This window comes from Perissodus microlepis, chromosome 5 (assembly GCF_051167445.1).
Source record: "Perissodus microlepis isolate ML-2025 ecotype Zambia chromosome 5, ASM5116744v1, whole genome shotgun sequence".
NCBI classification, from domain to species: Eukaryota; Metazoa; Chordata; class Actinopteri; order Cichliformes; family Cichlidae; genus Perissodus; species Perissodus microlepis.
Window position 1 is genome coordinate 28,241,376 of NC_140465.1, and position 14,012 is coordinate 28,255,387.

The window sequence follows — 14,012 nt, forward strand, 5'->3', positions numbered from 1 at the left end:
CATGCAGGACAATGCTCCATCACACGCGTCCAAGTACTCCACAGCGTGGCTGGCAAGAAAGGGTATAAAAGAAGAAAAACTAATGACATGGCCTCCTTGTTCACCTGATCTGAACCCCATCATCAAATGTGAGATTTACAACGAGAGAAAACAGTACACCTCTCTGAACAGTGTCTGGGAGGCTGTGGTTGCTGCTGCACGCAATGTTGATGGTGAACAGATCAAAACACTGACAGAATCCATGGATGGCAGGCTTTTGAGTGTCCTTGCAAAGAAAGGTGGCTATATTGGTCGCTGATTTGTTTTTGAATGTCAGAAATGTATATTTGTGAATGTGGAGATGTTATATTGGTTTCACTGGTAAAAATAAATAATTGAAATGGGTATATATTTGTTTTTTGTTAAGTTGCCTAATAATTATGCACAGTAATAGTCACCTGCACACACAGATATCCCCCTAAAATAGCTAAAACTAAAAACAAACTAAAAACTACTTCCAAAAACATTCAGCTTTGATATTAATGAGTTTTTTGGGTTCATTGAGAACATGGTTGTTGTTCAATAATAAAATTATTCCTCAAAAATACAACTTGCCTAATAATTCTGCACTCCCTGTATCAGGAAATCATTCAAACCAGTGCAGGGCAATTCCTTTAACACCTTGCGTGTATTCAAGTTACCGTGGTAAAGTGTTGATTAGTAAAATATTGTGATCAACAGCTTTGCATGGTGCACTGATGTCTGACAGTCCACTGCATCATTAGTGACTTCAACAGTGCTGTTTCTGTGCTATGATGAAATCAAATCTAAATTCTGGATGAATCTCTTCAAATAAACCATTCCTCTGCAAATGATCACATAGCGATTGCATTATCAATACAGTTAATAATGAGCTAAATCCTTTTAATCACAGTAAATGGTCTTGTTGTCTTTGTTTCCAACTCTTGTTATCTTTTCAAAAAAGACACATCTCTGAATGAATGTTGTTAAATAAATATGCACAAAAAAATATTCGTTTTTTTTTTTTTTTTTTTTTTTTTTTTTTTTTTTTTTCAAATGATGTTCATGTTTCATGAGATGATTATAATTTTATACTTGTGTTATATTTGCATCCTAGCAAAGGTGCCATTATCCCTTTTGAAGATGCTGCAAAGGAGTGGGCTGTGTGATGAGGTATTGTCTCACTTTGTTTTGTTGAACTGGGTATTTCTTTTGAACAGTCCAACCAGAATGTACTTCAGATAATTACAAGACATATACACACATACCTGTGCGTGCACACACTCAAACACAAAAACAACAAACCCCCTGAAACTTCTGGTGTTCATTAATGAACAGAAAAGATAAAACATTACGTGTTAGTATGGAACAATGAGGAAGTAGAGGCCGATCAAGCACAACCTCTGATTGCTAACTCTGAAATGTACGAGTGATTACAAACACATCATCATCACCTTAGGTGCAAATTAATGTTTTTAGTTTTACATGAGTGTCAACTCATGCACAGCTCACTTAAGATACTGACGTCAGCTGCCAGTGTAATTACTTAACAGAGTACCCTGCACTGGGAAAAAAAAAAACCAAAAAAAAAAAACCATCAGTTTGATTAACGTGAAAAAATAGGCACAACAATTGCATGCATTAACATTATGTTTATTCAGCATTAGTTTTCTCATTTTAATTTGTTGTATTCAAATGACTTTTATATGATGTTTTTTATTCATGTCGAGTCTTTACAGCTATCTCACAGCTCAGTAAGCTATAATTCATGCTTACATTTAAACGATTTTATCTTTACTGTATTCAGGTACCATGTGCAATACAAATATGTTGTTTCAATTTAATAATTCCAACACATATTCTATTATTATGTATGTTAAGCCACTATCAACATGTTTGGTGTGTTTGCATCAGAGTTATCAACATAAAGCTACTTTTATAAATACGACTGGCCAACTACTGCATCACTAAAGTTATTTTTATGCAAAAAAGTTAAATTTTTGTGATGTTTTTAAAGAGCTATTGGGAAGATACAGTTCTATAGCAACAGGTATAAGTGAAATTAGTATAAAATGTCTCATAGCAAAGTAGTAAAGCAGGACTCTGCATACTCAGTATTTTCTTTGAAAGTATGCCTTCTACTGTAGCTCCAAGATCAGATGGCAGCTGTAGTTTCTCACAAGGTATACTTAAATTCAGGAGAATACTCTGAGATGAAGGCAAGTGTATAGTAGTCCAAATAATATAGCAGTAGCTACTACAGAATTATCTGACCCTTATAAGACCAAAGGACAGCCGTGATATCTTGTGGTTTGTATCTATGTTTTAAGAGCACACTATTTTCACTGTTGTCTCCTCAAAGCATCCCTGGATGTGAAATCACTAGAATTTCAAAACAGTGCTTTATAAGTTTTAACTCTACATCAAATTAAAACTGCTGGCCCAAAATGTCAATTTGATAAGCTAACTGTTTCATAGTCAAAGTCAGTCAGGGTTATATTATTGACACTCCCATTGAAATCATCAAGAAAGTGAAGGCATAATGTAAAGCAGCAGGTTCAGTAGTTTCCAAAGAGTGCATCCATTAACTGAAGTTTCAGGTAAGTGTTAAGAGTGCATTGTCTTTGTGCCTCTAATACATTTTGTGACAGATTGTGAAGTCTGTGTTGTGTCAACCTTTGACAGCTGATGTCTTCGAAAATCACTTTGCTGGCATATCACTGCTTGATGTGTCTTTGCCTTTAAGGGAACTTTACTATTTAAAGAAAGTTTTTCTTTCCATTAAAAAAAGAAGAAGAAAAAAAAAAGGTAAATACAGTTTTACTCAGAGTGAAGTCAAGACTGATGCTTTTCACAGAGCAGGTATCTGTTCATCATCATCATCATCTGCAAATGCAATACAATAGAGATGTTTCAGCAAGCCAGTTGTATCCACTACACTACATTAGCTTAACTGTTATCGCTGATACCTCTACTTACTACATGACACTGATCCAAGTTTGTTGTAGTCAGTTAATTTACAGAAGAGAAACAAAATCTAAAATGTTTCACTTAGATCACATTTGCTATGATTATCATATTGATCATATTATTTGATAACTGTTATTGTTAGCTGGCCAGAGCATTACGTTTGCCTTTGATGTTTCTCAATAACCTTCTTAGCCACAAGAAGTCCCATACAAATGTATGAAGGCTCTACACTCTTTCTATTCTGTCTATATTTATTTATTTATTCCTTCAAAGTCTAGCACTCCAGACCTATGTATAGTAATGTTTTTAAGCAAGAAACAAAATGGACGATGGTGCAGTTAGTTTCCCTCCAAAACACCTTACCTGTGGCAGAGGTTCAGGAGAACACATAACCACCTTCTTTCAGTTCACTATGATTAACTCTGAAAGACTGAACCCCTTTTAAGATTATATGAAAAGTGCACGCTTATTTTTATGTACATGATGCTTAGATGAAAATCGTAAAATTAGTCCTGCTGGACATATGAAGATCATATATGTCAATTTAGCAGTTACCCGATTACTGTATTTTCCGTGTGTGTACAGCAGCTTGAGCCAAGAATGAATTTTATTAAGTCTGAATAACCACCACAGCAGACTTCATAATATAAAACATTATTTATGTTCTCAAATTGTTGCATTTGTCAAATTACTTTGACCTCTTCATGATGTAAACTGATCTACAAATGTATCAGCTTAAACAACGTATGAATATTTCAGTTATTGTAGCACAGAGAACCATGGAATGAGGCTTATGGTTAAATTATGCATCCTAGAGTGGTGAGCTCATTAGCCCCCAGGAGGTCCCTCTAAATAGACCCCAGGCCTCATCCAGGACTCCATTTAGAGGCTATAGAAGGAAAATAGGCATGGAAACCATGCTAATGGTTCACAACCTGATGAAAGTGAACTGATAATGGCACAATAGTCACACAATGATTCAAATTAGATGCTTCTATCTCATATTGTATTGTCCATTTCTAACTGCAGGCTAAGCATCCATCTGTAAGTGATTCATAACAGCTCTTTATGAGTCACATCCTCCCTCAAGGATTGTGTGTAATAAAGACTGCTGAGGAGAATAAAGTGTTTGATCACGCATCAGTCCGTTGGCATGACAGCCTAATCCAATAACTGCTCCTTAAGGAGGTCACACTGAAAACTTCGGGCTAGTTGCAGACAACACAGAAAAATATAGATGATTATTTCCATTATTCACCATTACAGTTATGACTACTGTTATAGTGAGGCAGATGCGTCATTCCATAACTGGTAAGAAATTTAATTTCTAGACACACAGTATGACCTGCCTTTGGGGGCCTGCTGGTATGAGGAATCTGTATGATGTAATAAGTGGCAAGAATCCTTAAATCTACCCTGATAAACAGCGATTCCTGTTGTAGCTTATTGTATCATAACAATCCCACTGCTTCCTGTGGTTATTGTCAGCCAAGACTATGTGTCACCTTCTAACTGAAGACTTAAACTCGGTGAAGGTGTAGAGTCCCCCTGGGAGTCCCATTACTCGTAACAATCTCTGCATCTCACTACTCAGAGGGCGGGCGCATGGCGTGATATACACCTTCACATTAGCCCCTGACAAGAAAGGGTTGTTTTTGATGAAGTGTGTTGCTTTGGTGACAGCCTCCTCTCTCATGAAGAATATTTACACAGCCACAAGTGGAGGGCTGTAAATAAATTTGCTTGTGGTGAACCGCAAAGTCACCAGACCTTTACCTGCAGAGAAAGCAGAGGTCGGGGCTGATGACAATCTTTCTTGTCTCCATCTTACCATAATTGCAGCAATGGATCTACACATGCCCTGAAAAAACAAGTTATTTTAGCATATTTGTGGATTGTTGCTGAGTCCAGCTTTTTCGATTTAACTCACTGTGACTGCTCAGAAAGCTTCTACAGCCTGTCAGATGTCACTGTTATGGGTGCTGTGGTCATCAGTCATCTTTGAATGTTTTAAGCAAGAAATGCAGATTGGTTTGGTGTATTTGCAATTGCTAATCATCTAAGTTGTTGTTACTTTGTTTATGGTTAGCACACGTGGTTGATTTCATTTCTCTCACCTTTCGTTCATTTTCACCAGCTGGTTGGGAGTGTTTAGATGCCAAAAACTATTTTACTGTGTTTAGGCAGGGAAATCTACCAATTCAGGAACAGATAATAAACAGATTATTTCCCTTTCCCCTTTTGGAAACCCTGCGCACTGTGTGTCAAGGCAATCACGCGATGAGCACTATGTGAATATCCCTCTGACAGCAGCAGCTTTGACAGTACTGCAGAATTTGGTGCCATGTGAGTAAAAATCCTGGTTTTGTGGTCCATGTAGAATTGTGTAATGGGTAATCTTGGGAATCTATCATTTAAAATACAAAAGAAAATCTTTGCACAGAGCTATATACTGTAAATTAACACAATGAACACCGATATTTATCTGGCTAAGGGTATAGAATAGCCATGTTCTTCATGAGCTGCTGAATAGATGATATTCACTGATTCATTCAAAAGACTCTTGACACTTTCACGTTTTTTAATTTGAAAAACAAAAACGACTTTACCTTGGAATGCTTGTGCACAAAGAAGATTTTTACTGGCAATGTCCTAAAAGGAAAAAATGAATGTGATATTTGACTTTGCAACTTTCATTATTGTGATTTTTTTTTTTTTCCATTTTGCTGGAAAACAATGCAATTAATATTGTATGAGAGCAATGTGAAATCACCCACTGTCATGGCACTCCAATAAAATAAGCCCCATAGTGCCCAAGCTGTGAGGATTAAAAATCAGGTGCTCGAGGCATTACATCTGATCACCATCAGTGTTTGGAACTGTAGACACATTACATTTCTGTGTAACGCGCTAACACAAAGCAGTACTTTTCCTATATTTATGCAAAAGTTTAGTCGGGTATTAGAAAGGACAAAAATAGCAAAGTTGTCCAAAACTTTTGATGGGCAGATATATCCATGTTACTTCTTAGTGAATGGCCGAGAACATTGAAGACATTCAAAGAAAAGAACAAAATGTGCCTGGGCACGAAAGAGCTCTCTTATCCACTACTGCAAACACAACAAAAGCACCTGATCCCAACCAAGCATCCAAGGATGTATTTTCAAAAGTGAAGAAAAGCAGAACTGAACAGGCTGTAGCACGGCTTATAGTTAGATTTTAGGAAAACTTTGGCTAGTTTCTACTTTGCTGTTGGTAGAACTTGGATATTAAAAAAAGTATGTTGGCCAATATAAAGTTTCAGTTTTTTATGTTAACTGAAAATTATGTGACACATACAGGTGTAAGTTTGTGGAAGGCTCCATGTTGCACTGCCATCATGAATACAATGGCTGAGATGCATCTGCCTAATCACATTTTATTTATGCAACTAGAGACCGACCACATATGTAGAGTGCTTTAAAGTTACTTTTAATTTAGAGATTGCAAATATACGATCATTTAACAGTTTTACAGTTTCATCCTCTTTCTCATCATGTCTTTTCCCTCTTCTTCATCTGGCTCCTCCATCACCGCTCATCTCCTGAATTAATTAAATAAAAAAAACAAAAAACATATGGACTACACTGTAACCCAAGTCAGGTTTCTTGTTGTTGTAGTTCACCAAAATATCCCATTTCGTATGTTTTTAGTTTCTGGAATTGGGTTTGCTACTTGATTATGGAACTACATGGTCTTGTGTTCAATAGCATTTTGACTGGAGTTTTGACGAGCAGCACTTTTTATGCCTGTCACTGAGAACTCTCTGCGTGTGTGTGTCTGCACACACGTGTGGTGTTATTGTCATCATCGCTTGCTAACCTTTAATTAACCAGACAGCATATTTTCCTACAAGGCTCTTTGCTTGCTGTAGGCCATCTGTATCAGTACAATAATTTTAATAGTCTACAGTATCTCATGCATAAATCTTTTATATAAAATGCAACCTGAATAGTGATCAAATGAGGAAAGGATAAATACATGCTGTTCTAAACTGCCCATCTTACTTGCTCTCCTTCTCCCTTAAAACATTCCCTGGTAAGGCAAAAACTCAAACAAAGCAGTTCACTCAGCTAAAGAACTCCCTCTATTTGAAAGATTAGATAAGGACGACAAGTTGAGTGCAGCCTTTTGCAGTCTAAGGTGAGTTTGAGCGCACAACAATTCAAGAGTCCACGTACGCAAAGACCTGACAGACATATTTTGGCAGGTCCACCCACAAGCTTAAAACATATTTTTATGACAGGTAGTATTTGGTGATATAAAGAGCAAAATATATATTTCTTAAACGAGCAGCAAAGGTGTGGAATTTTCATGTCTGCAGCTCCTAAAATTTGGGAAATAATTACAGGCACCTGACATTAGTAGTGATTCACTTTGTTTCTTTGTCAGCAGCTGTTTCTCTCAGTGGTGCAGTGAGCTGTTTCCCCTGCCTGTCAGGGCTGCAGTTGACAGGGGCACTTAGAGTGGTCACCCTGAAAGTACATCCTTAAATGAAACACTCTGCACTGTCTGCAATATGTCCGTGGTTGTGTTGTGGCTTACTTAGCAGATAGTGATAGTGATAGTGTCTTGCATGACGCATATCTTTTAAGCAGAAGTTCCACAGTCCTTAATTAAGCAAAAGTTATTTCTGGAGGAAAGTAATGTGCTGACAATCACACAGTGTTTACTTCAATCAGGCAGGTTCACTTGTGCTACTGTGCACACTGTAATTAAAGTCTGCCTGGACTCACTGTAGAGTAGATTAGGACATCTGTTCATTTCTTTTCATTGAGAAGTGGCTCATGGTGCAGGGACTTACTCTGGAATGTTCACGTGTCATGGAATACTAATTAATATAGCACACATAATCAGCCTATAATCATGAGCTCGCAATGTGTTAGACATATTGGTAGGGAAATAGACATCACCATTCCCTCTCTCTGTCATGCTTTTTCCTGGCAGAATCCTAAGTGATGCTGCATCTCCTTGAAGAAATGAAAATCACAGATCATAATGTTTTTTTTTTTTATTACAAGAAATTTCACAGAAAAAAAAAAAAATCCAAATCCTCGTTTCATTGATATTTATTAGTTTCCCTTCATTACGATGTGGCCTTTTCGTGCTGTGTGGGCAAACTAATTATATCAAATACACAAACTGCACATATTTTGTTCATCTTGTTTATTTGTCTAGTGTTTAAAATTGGCATGTCTCTTTATTTTGCTTACACTTTGGCTTGCTGGCTTTATATCTGGAAGCCCAATCATCAAAATAATGAATATTCTACCCACAATAATGCAATGTCAGATTTATGAGCGAGCATCAAGCAGAGTATCTGAGTTAATTTATCTATCTATCTATATTTTTTTAAAGGCAACTGCAGCTGACAAAAGTGGGATGTGAATTTTGGGACCACATGGTGAGCTTGTCTTCATCTGGCCCAGCAGGGGTGCCACTGGCCACCTCTTCCATTCTCTGAACCTTTTGTCAGAGCACCACTTATCTGTTCACCCAGAACAGTGGCTGGCTTCAGTCTAGGTTCATCCTCTCCGTCCCCTCATGCTGTTCTGCGGCATTCCTTTGTGAAGAAGAGGGCAGGCTAATACCTGTGCTATTTGCAATGCTCAGGAGCATCTTATCACATACATGCAAAATCCCTGGCCTAGGAAGGGAGCAGCTAGCCCTGTGTTGTTGGGAAGAGGCTGAGGCTGTGGTAAGCAGTGGCAGGAAGGCAGCCTTATCTTAGTGTGAGCAGCCATGGCACCCCTCCCTATCCCTCTAAACTCCACACATCCTCTCAGATTAACAACACCCATCTCCTCCCTGCACCCCCTGCACATCCCCTTATCCACCTCCCTGGCTCCCAAGCGTCCTTGAACAGACATCATTACTGTGATTATTATTGTTTATCAGGTTGATGAATACAGAACAAAGCATTGTCCTGCTTTGTTCAGGAGTAGCTTTGTTCTGGATTTTCTGTTTGTTTGTGGTTTTATCATGGAGGTAACAAGGAGAGCTATCAAGTGTATGCTAGCAGGCCTTCTGGGAGGAATGTTTCCACTGGACGCTGAGCAGGAAGTGGTAACATATATAACACCCCTGATTTAGAACAGCTTGCTAGTTTACCTTGATCCTCTCTGTGCGAATTACTGCAATCCTGATGTTTTGTGTACTGTGGTTTATGTTGTATTCCTCTGTGCACTGTTGTACGAAGGAATGATGCACTCAAACACACACACCTCTAAATATTCGAAATAACAGTACCCTCCTTTAGTATTTAGCCATGTGCTTTGCTGCTTTGTTGGTCTGTAAAGAATTTTACAATGACCCAGTTTGTTAAAAGCACGTTATAAATGAATTTTGCTAGCTTAGAATTGACTTGATATGTTTACAGCTCCCACAAAACTGTATGCACAGTGGAAAAATCCATTTTTCATTTTCAAGAAATCTGATTTGGGTTTTCATTACTCAGTTATTCTCCACTGAAAGCTAACCTGAGGGCAGTCTGTCATCAGAATCTGCACAACTCTCCTGGCAGCATGATTCAGTCACAAACACAGGATAGAGGATACAATGCCAAAGGTTAAGGATTTATATTTCATGTCATGTTTAAAAACAAACTTTTTAATCCTCATAAGCCAAGCTCTATTTGTCTTCTCTCTCTGTATAGCAAAACACATTTTAAACTAAGAGTAGGGCATCTGTTGATTTCCGAAGACAAACGGGCATCTTAATTAAATTCAAAGTGGTTTATGCAAAGACATTATTCAAATCATAATGTCTGAGAAATTAAGTTGGAATGCATTTGAAACATGAAGTCAAATATACTGGAAGGGGAGCAAAATGGTTTAATTAAATCCCTATAGTCGTCATTAACATGCAGGCTTCTGGAGCCCTGGTCACAGATTACATGTGATGCGCTAAAAAGCTGACGAGCACTTTTATTCAAAAGTTATTAACTTTTTAAGCACCCAATTACGTCTGCTGGATTGCAAGAACACAACTTATAATCTTCTAAGGCAACTCTGGCTTAGGATCATTGTCCCTCTGAAGTATGGCCAATTAAGCCCCTTATTGAGGTCTGACAGAGGAAAAACAGACCTTGTAATATCAATAATGTCTTTTTTTAGTTTTTTTTTTATTCCCAGAGTTAAAGCAATACAAGGGCTACAAAAAGCTTAGATTCCTTCAGTTACTAGATGATTCACATGCAAAACAAAAAGGGAAAATATAGTAAACAATCACATTAATTATTCAGCTTTCTTGCAAGGCATGAAAGCATATCAAATGATAGAGGTGATTTCCACAGACTATCAGCTTTGCCATCATGACAGGTGATAGAACGAAAGGAAAAGATTCGCCTGGAAAAAAGGAAATAGTTTGTTTTCGATTTACTCTGTGTAGAACTCTGAGATTCGTCTCTGTACTTATCTTTTGACTACACTTTATTTATTCAATATTTCATCCCATCTCTTTAGAGAGAGCAGGATATCTGTTTGCCTTTTACAAAAGAAAGTGCTGACTTTTAGCCCCCCTCAAAATCCAGACTTCATTCCATACCCTTATCCCAGGCTTATTATAGTTCCTTATATTCTCATTAGTTTCTTTATTGTTTTAATTCAGTTTCCATTCAGTGAGTTTCCAGAGTGCATTTTCTTATCTTTATTAAGTTAGCTTATGTGTTTGTGTTTTAATTTTATTTCATTATAGCTGTATAATAATTTGCATAATAATTTGTCATGAGTAAGAGTTTATATGTAAGAATAGTTATAGAATACTACAAATATGCCATGTCACATTTGTGCTTCCACAGTGTAGTTTTAGGTGGTTTTCATCCTCCCCCCCCCCCAAGATGACTTGTTTTTATTTAGCTAATAACAAACAAGACATCTGAAATCTTTCTGGGTTTTTTGTGTGTGTGTTTTCCCCCGGTACACCTAGCTTGGGATTTGGTTTACTCTAATAACCTTGTCTTAGAAAAACAATCAACAGCATCATCAAGCAAAACTTAAAAGACAACAGTAGCTCAATTGCAAGGGGACATAATACCATGTAGTACCTGTTAACACACAGAGTGGTGTTTTGTTTACAGGAGGCACTCTTTATGGAATTGGCATGTTCATGTGCTGTATCATTTTGCAGTAGTCAGTCTTGGTATTTGTCAACTTACTGAAATTCTGCCAGTCAGGTAGAGGAAGCTCATGGGGTGAAGCTGTCATTGCAAAGACTGGAGGGGTCATGAGTAACTTGGGTCAGCTGTCAGCCAAATAACAGTGTTTCAATCCTTGACTGCCTCCCAGGGTGTACATCCCAGCGGTGCACACTCCCATGCCAGGATACAGTGTAGCACAATGCTATGATGGCCATTGGTGGGATCTAGCCATCAGCCTGCTTTAGACCTCTCAACCCTACAACCCTAAGAAGCTCAAAGCCTTTGACACTGATAGCACTAAAATGGATAAAGACACGTGGTTGCATGGAGACAGCAAACAACATCGCCTAAGTCTGAGCACAATTGAGAGAGGTCAAAATGTATTACTTTTATCTACCAAGATAAAAATTAACTATTGATCTTGAAAATGCCTGTAGTGATTCTATTCAGCTTAAAATCACAGTGTGATGAGACACACTTTTTTTTTTATTAGTGATTTCGGAACATTATGGTGCTTTTTCTGACATAATAACTAAAAGCTACTCTTCCAAGAGAATAAAAATGTAGTGGCAGTCTTACAAGCTGTGTAGTATGAATCTGTTTAATATATATTATTGTAGCTATAGGGTCAAAACTTCTGTGTAATTCTACTTTTCTTCATCCCATAACTCGCATATTATCGCTGATATAAAATAACACACAGCACACTTGGTTAAAAGAACATGGGCCAAAAAGACACTTAAATCCCCCATAAGCTACAGTAGCAACCAGGCCTGACAGCAAGTTTTCGACTTAAAGCTGACGTGAAAGTGAATAGCTCTCACCCGAGCCCCTGGTTTGTCAAAACTATATTTGCTTTTAATCTTCTTATTGAGTCCAATGCCGGCCTTTTAAAGACCAATGGAAAAAATGTAAATCACATACAAATGAGGAGTAATTCTGATTTCCTCACTCCACTTGTCCCTCACTGACCATATCCAATTTTCTGAGTTATATTATCAGGCCTGGTGAAGTGGTCAGCACACTAAAGGAGCTAATATCTGTCAGACCAGCTGCTCTGCCATTGCACACAGAAAGCCTGATTCTTACTTTGCTCTGTTACCCCATTTAAATAGACAGACTGGAGCTAATTTTAAATAAAGTCTAATTACTGACATGGTTTTGAAACGAATAGAAACATAAGCTGTGGCTACCATCTAGTAGCAATTATTCGGTGGCATTATTCATCTTAAATAGAGTGAAGCACACTATAGTGCATTAATTTCCTTTTAACTTTCTTTGGACTAACGTCAAAGTTCAGAGTTCATATAATAATTTTTTTTTCTTTTACACTTTGATGAAGTTAGGCTGTTCAAATTACGTGAATATCTTACTTCAGAAAGGACTGTCGGTAGTAATGAACCAATCTCCTGCCAAGTTGCACCAAAATTAAATACTGAACAACTTAAATGGGAATAATTCAAATCTATACGATTTATATGGCAGAATAAGAGTGTAACACAGATGGCTGATTAGGTATTTTTCATCACTAGTTCTTACTCATTATAGACAAAATGAAAGAACCAGATATCAGAAGGTTGAAGAAGACCAGGAAAAATAGTAACAGATGGGTTGCATATAATAAGAACACCAGTGTATCATCATATAGCTTTGCATATGACTGAGCGAACAGTCTTTAACAGTCTTGTTTTTCTGAAACTAGAGTTTTAAGTTCCAGCGATGAAATTTTAAAAGAAAAAAATCATTCATTTGATGTTTGATAAATGTATATACAGTTTTCTTTTCTTTTTTTTTTTTTTTTACATATCTTGTTTTATAATATGAACAACAAATATATAAATGGCTCAAAAAACAACTGAACATTGTTTCACATTAAATTGTTCCATTTATCGTATGAGTTCATTTTTGTTCACTTTTTATTAATTTCTTCATTGAAATGTGTCTGTACCCCACTTTTTAGTATCAATTGTGACTGTAAAAAAATGCAATAACAAATATAATCTGCAATTAAATTGGAAGTGAGCAAGATATTATGGATTGTATAGCTTGTGGGTAAAGTGCAACATGTCTTTACAGCTGAAAGCTACAAGAAAAAGTACATAAATATTCTTAATAATTAAATTATAAGTAAAATAATAAAAAGCTTTAAAAAAAACTTGGAAGAGTCAAAAGTGACCTTTTTTTTTTTTTTTTGCAAAATGACAGTGTCCTGACCTTCCACCCACCTGTTTTTCTCTGAGACATGTTGGTTGTTTAGCTCACTGGAAAGAATGTGGGAGGTGTAAATGTTATCTTTTCCCCTCACACAGTGAAATCCTTGCACCTCAAAGGTTTTAGAAAGTTACAGACATACACAGAACAGATGCTCCATCAAAAATATTGATCACTGAAAACGTAGATGTAGACCTGCCATTTGATCCGAGCTGAGGAAGTGCTATAATGTATTTACAGTAATGTGTTATGTCTGGAGCTGATGTGGCTATTACCACCAGATCCTTCTTCCAGAGTGCTGAAAGACTGATATTTAAGGCATCCTCATCCTCCCCTGGATTCTCACCAACAAATGTTCTTGTTCACCTATCAAATTTTAATGAAGTCTTTACGTGTATCAATGTGACATAAGACATTATTATTTTGAAAAAGGAATTATATTTTTTATTAGAAAAATGAAATGAGTTATGTTCTTTACCAAAGGTACAATCAGCTTTCTACAAAGGCTTAATCCTTCAAATTCTGAAATAAATACCACTGAATTTGTGACTTTGAAGCAGAATTAAGCTAATTTCACACATACACTGCAGCCCTAAATATTATCCAAAGGAGGTGCATGTGAAAACTGAAAAATAACTTTAGTTTGTATAGAACC